At 40.7% G+C, this 6,107-nt stretch overlaps 1 long non-coding RNA gene across 1 annotated transcript; it reads right to left on the bottom strand.

The window, feature by feature from the left end:
* Positions 1-2,150: 2,150 nt before the first annotated feature.
* LOC125302415 lies at positions 2,151-4,176 on the bottom strand. The gene is made up of 4 exons (XR_007194902.1): positions 4,152-4,176; positions 3,432-3,462; positions 2,793-2,911; positions 2,151-2,450 (listed from the first exon to the last, which is right to left on the bottom strand). It is a non-coding gene; the product is annotated as an uncharacterized LOC125302415 (long non-coding RNA).
* Positions 4,177-6,107: the final 1,931 nt, after the last annotated feature.

The following is a 6,107-nucleotide window of genomic DNA, read 5'->3' as shown; positions in this document are numbered from 1 at the left end:
GCAGAGCCAGCTAAAAAGAAGCAGAAAGCGAGTAAACCGTTGTCGGAGGAACAGGGAAAAGGAAAAGGCAGACTGACAGATTGAGGAGTGTTGTAAAATATATACTCTGAAGCTGTAGGGGGAGCTCTGCAGAGAAACTTGCAAGGAAAATGCGAGAAAACAGCGAAGAAATTGCCAAAACTGCATAGTTTCTCTTTAATACACTGCATATATCTATATTATTCTTACTACTCTTATAATGTTACTGCTACTACACTGCACATATCTGTACATGTTGTTCATACATTGTACTACATTGCCATATTTATTCTGCTCTTATAAGGTTACTGCTAATGCACTGCACATTTATATTTAAAACCTTCTGTAAACCAACTGTATACTACTGTCTACACTGCACTATATTGTCCTGTCTATGCACCACCTGTTTATACTTTGTATATCATACACACTTTTCTGCTTTTTTGCACTTTTGGTTAGACGCAAACTGCATTTCGTTGTCTTTGTACTTGTACTCAGCACAATGACAATGAAGTTGTTTGTAAGTTGTAAGATGGTCAACCAGCAAGCCACCTTAAGCTGGTCAGGCTTTTTTTCAGCAGGGCTCACTCTTACGCTTACTGTTGTTTTTATCATTACTATTATTTATTTACTATATTTACTATTTATTTATTTATTTATTTATTATTGTCTGCTGTTGGCGGGACTCACAGAATAAGATTTTCATTGTACTGTGTAACACTGTGCATATGACAATAAAATTGAAGCGCTCAAGTCCTCCCTTCCCACCATACTAGCAGAGACGGTTGATAAAGCGAGACGATTCACAGAAGGGTTCTTCCTGTTCCCCTATGACGTATGGTTCACTAGCGCCACGCCTATTTAGGAGACTAGCGAGAGATTCTTTACACTGTGGCCCTATGGAAGAAATCATTTTTTTCTCGGATTATGCCCCAGCCCTTAATTGTACAGCTCGAGATTGGACATTTTAATGCATTTTCTTTAATTCACATGTGTTCCTTACATTCTGACACCGACATGGCGTTTTTCAGATGAACAGTTAAGGAGAAAAACGACTTTGTTTGCCACTTGTCTGTCTGTTTCTGTAACCCACTGGCACGCGATCTACTAAGTAGCCGAAGGTTCTCTGGAATAAGTTACTGTTGCTTACCACTTCGATGTTGATCACTCAATCGCGAAAATGCCTAAACTTTGGGTGCATAAACAGACACCTTTCTGTCTTCTCTTTCCCTAAGGACGTAGACATGTACATACCGTCATATTGACTGATCAGCATCGTTTTGATGTCTGGATTATGTTCAAATAGGCTGTATAGCAGACGGCCATACACATAAACTAGGGCAGTGGTTTCTCAACCTTTTTTCAGTGATGTACCCCCTGTGAAATATTTTTTTTTCAGCCAAGTAGCCTTCCCCTAACCAGCGCCAAAGCATTTTTAGTTGAGAAAAAAGGATTTAAAACAGAGCACTGTGCCATCAGTGTCTAATTTATTAAACTTTGGAACTGATAAACACATACAAAATTCAAATATTTGGAACATTTTAAATTGTAATAATCCATGACTACATTTATTGCTAATTATTTGTATATTTTAAAATCTCAATGTACCCCCATTTGAGAACCACTGTACTATAGTATTGCATATTATTGTTTAACAAGTAGGTCATATCACATAATAATCTGGACAGCCAGGTGCGTTCCCAAAACCATAGTTTGCATTGCAACCAACAAAGTAGCTAACTTAGTTAGCAACTATGGTTATGGGAAACGTGCCCCTGGTTAACAAGTTGCTAACTAGCACACCTAACCAGACATCTGCTTTCTCAATTAGCCTTACCTCTGATGTTTGATAAAGTAAGCCAATCGATGTATCCCACAGCCACCACACGGCCATATCTTTAGGCCTACTACCCACATAAATTACAATGGAAATACAATAGGCCTACACCACTTATTTTTTCATTGACATAAGGCTAAAAATATGATGAACACTGGCATTTCTCTTTCAGATACCATATTATTGAACTAGTAGAAGAAAGAGGTAGCTTGTTAATATAAGGAGTGCCGACTTGTCCATCCGATCCAAACAAGTAAACCTGAGGAAAGGAGGGTATAAAGTGTGTGAGGCTAACTTTGAATGGTAGGGTTTTATTTGAAATTCACATTTTCAACAAATCCCACAATTTAACACCTGCATACATAGCCACATTCTGCAGTCTACCCACAAGGAAAAAAGAATAGCACAACTGCCCTAAACCCCTCCATCAACTGCCAGTAGATGTGTCCTGCATTGAGTGGTAGTTAAGCATTTACAAAACTAAATACTGTTATTGTCTTTGAATTAACTAACATCCTGAATGGAGTGTAGGAAAGCAGGATCTCTTCGTTTGGTTGGATGAAGGTTGAAGTCATATGGCCAGCATTTACAGCACCTAAAACAGAGACAACACCACACAAAGTAAAATAAAAAAACATCATGAATTACAATTATGTTCTTATGTTCTTGAAATTAAGTTACTACACCTGCACATTGCTCTGCTTAATATGATCCTTCCTACTATAAATGCTGTGATAACACAATAGGACTGAAGACTATGATACAGCTGGAGAGGCTGCCAAGTTAGGCAAATACTACGACTGACTTCTTTGAGGCCATGAACAGGCTTTTTGATGTCTTAAATTCACGGTATAAATGTCCATTCAAATACCCTACTCCAGTTTTAGCATCAGTCAAATTGTGATTACAGCACTTGATTACAAACACAAACACTTACTTCTCAGGCGCATCTCTGACCCCAATCCATGGCGTCGTCCTATAGGACCACAAAGCAGACATCAGATCCACCATCTTACGGAGAGCCTTCAGTGGATTGAGTCTTGGACCTTCAGGTTGCTAGAGAACAATACATATAGTGCAGCAATCATTCTCAGTGTGTTAACTAATGTTGAATAATAGATCTTTTTTCCATACAGAGGGAAGTTTAAATCTAGTTACAGAGTTTCATAGTGACAGGCTGTTGGTCTAAAACATGTTGGCCAATGCAGCCAAAAAGGCTTTTCCTTGGAGTGCCTTTTGTAGAATTAGTTTCAACTTTATTTTGGTAGTGTTTCATGAAGTCTTCAGGTCTGATTGTTAGTAGCCTATATGAAATTATATTTGATATGTTTAACTTTGAAAGTCTGTAATTTGTATAGGGCAATTCCATAAAACTGTCACATCCATAATGCCAACTAAATACCATGGCATTGTGTTGGTGTTATGGATGTTACAGTTTTGCTTGGAATTGCCCTATACATTTGAATGGCCAAGAGCGGACAGTTACAGAACACAGTCTATGTACATAGCATTGACTTATCCTCTGAATAACACAGGTTCAAGTTCATTCCTCCCGTCATCGCGGGTTCATCCTCACCATCCATAGCGTCCTTCTGCTCGTCCAACAACTGGGGAGAGAATTAGCAAACATGACGTTCATTTTAGTGCTGCTTGATAAGGGTCTGTGCAAGACCATCCGAGAAAAACTACTCAGAACTGATGTAACGTTATTCAACACAATCGTTGAGCCACCCTGACTACACATTTGCCATCAGAGACAAACTTAATACAAAAATATGTAATGTGCAGGATCGGGCAGAGATCAGTAGAGAAAATCGCCGCGCGTCGTCGAGGACAGACAGAGAATATGGCGTAAAACTAAATGTTTCACTACGCTAAGCTGATAATAAAATTCAGTGCACCAACAACTGTGTACATACAGTACTCATTTTTTACTAGCAGCTAAACACATTTCAAAACTGCTAAATCAATGTAAACTTTGCAGTAGATCTGATCCACAAGCTATAGTGATGCCGATTTAGGTAGAGCAAATATCAGGTTCGTAAAATTATCTTTGTAGCCTAACTACCAAATTAATCTGGTAGCTAGTGCCTCAGCTAGCTCTGCTATAGGTATCAGATGGTTAGCTAACGTCAACTAACGTTACTCCTCAATGAGCTAACATTCATGACGGCCGACACGAGATAATAATAATGTTATTACCTAAACTACGCAGACATTTTACTACATAGATAACTTCGTTACACAGACACAGACTAATCACAAATACCTTGCCACATTTCAAACTGCCACTTACCTGGAAATCAGACCGCATCTTGCCAATGACGATGTACCAAATTCAGTCACCCAGGCCAGCTCCAGTTGGTCACAGCAAGAGAGAGGCGAAAATGAAAAAATCTTTGACGTTTTCATCAACGAGGTAGCGTCAGCGCATTCTGACCACGCCTTTTTAGGAGGCAGGAACTGTGTACAATTCCATTCCATTGTAGAAGCCTGTGCTGCTTTATCTTTGTATATTAAGGATCTTTGATACTAGTATGCCTACAGGTCAAACAGATATGATCGGCTCCACATTGTCACTCAATAGTGGTGCCCCACAGGAATGTGTGCTGCTCCCTGGTGGACACCCTGTTGATGTTTGGCAAAGTGGTTGTGTGCACATCCCATTGTTCTTTCAGGCCAGGTGCAGGACAAAGTGAGCATATGCAGTGTTTCCCACAGAATTGGATGGGGGGGGATGGGGCTGGGATGGATTACTGCACGGGCCTAAGGGGTCAGGGGGCCCTGAAGCCCAAGCCATTGCATGGAATCATTGCCTCAATATCAACACATCAGGATGTAGGCTATGAATCTGATTGAATTAAAGTATTGGCCATCCCAAAAATGCACCAGAATACAGGAAATCACATCAAAGAAATTAAAAACACACATATGCGACAATTAGTGGGGGGCCCTTAATATATCTGGGCCCAGGGGCCCGAAAGTTTATAATCTGTCCATGTTTACCGGTGTATCACTGAGAGAATCCTTGTAGCATCATAGCCTGTTATGATTTCTCTCACGTGATCAAAAGAGTATATATACTTATAGCACTGCCCATGACCGCAAAGCTCTGGTTAGATAAGGAACAGCACATCACAAATACTGATACCAGCTATCCAGGATGTCTACAGCCAGTGATTCTGAAGGAAGGCAAGGCGTATCTTCTCTGATCCCAATCATCCCTGCAACAGTCTTCACTTTCCTGCCATCTGGGTGGCAGTACAAGAGCATTTAGATCCATATCTGATTCAGATACCATTTCTATTCACAAGTCATCAGGATACTGAACTGCTGTCACTTAGCCTACATTTAAGCCGTGGCCCACTGGTTAGCACTCTGGACTTGTAACCGTAGGGTTGCCGGTTCGAGCCCCGACCAGTGGGCCACAGCTGAAGTGCCCTTGAGCAAGGCACCTAACCACTCACTGCTCCCCGAGCGCCGCTGTGGTTGCAGGCAGCTCACTGCGCCGGGATTAGTGTGTGCTTCACCTCACTGTGTGCTGTGTTTCACTAATTCACGGATTGGGTTAAATGCAGAGACCAAATTTCCCTCACAGGATCAAAAGAGTATATATACTTATACTTATACTATTTCATGCACAACTGAGAGCAGTACATCATCAGTAAAAGCTGCAGGGAATAAAGGGGAAGTAAGTAAATGAAGAAATAAGCCATTTAGGGACTAATTTCATCATAATTTTAAAAGATTGTTTGTTTAAGTGAAGTGAAAGGCCAGAGTTATGTGTGTGTGTGTGGAGAGGACTGGGGGAAGGTTGGGGGTGCTGAGGGTAGAGTGAATGTTGCCTGTCACAGGTGAAAGGCTACAATGTAAGGCGATACGGTTACTATTATTTAGCAGAGTGGTAAGGCAGAATGTTATCTAGGCTAGGCCTACTGTCTGCACATAATAAAATAAATGAGTTGGCATGTCGATATAAGTAGATGACATAACAGGTGCTTGTGTAATACAGAGTAGCCTCGGCCTGTATCTTTTTGCTAGTTGGAGGCTCTGCTGATGAATAATGAATGCTATCTGGGTTTGTGTACTCACTGTTGAGTAAATTATATATGAACCCATCACCAGTATACTCGGTAGCCAATATCTGTGTACGCAGAGGCTCCTGTACGTGTCCTCCTATCGCAACACACACACACACACAAACGTACAATTTTATGTTTTAATCTTTCAGTCTAATGACTTCCCTTAGGAT

This window comes from Alosa alosa, chromosome 10, assembly GCF_017589495.1.
Source record: "Alosa alosa isolate M-15738 ecotype Scorff River chromosome 10, AALO_Geno_1.1, whole genome shotgun sequence".
In the NCBI taxonomy this organism is placed as follows: Eukaryota; Metazoa; Chordata; class Actinopteri; order Clupeiformes; family Clupeidae; genus Alosa; species Alosa alosa.
Note: the sequence above shows the minus strand (reverse complement) of the source record. Positions and strands in the feature narration are given on the sequence as shown.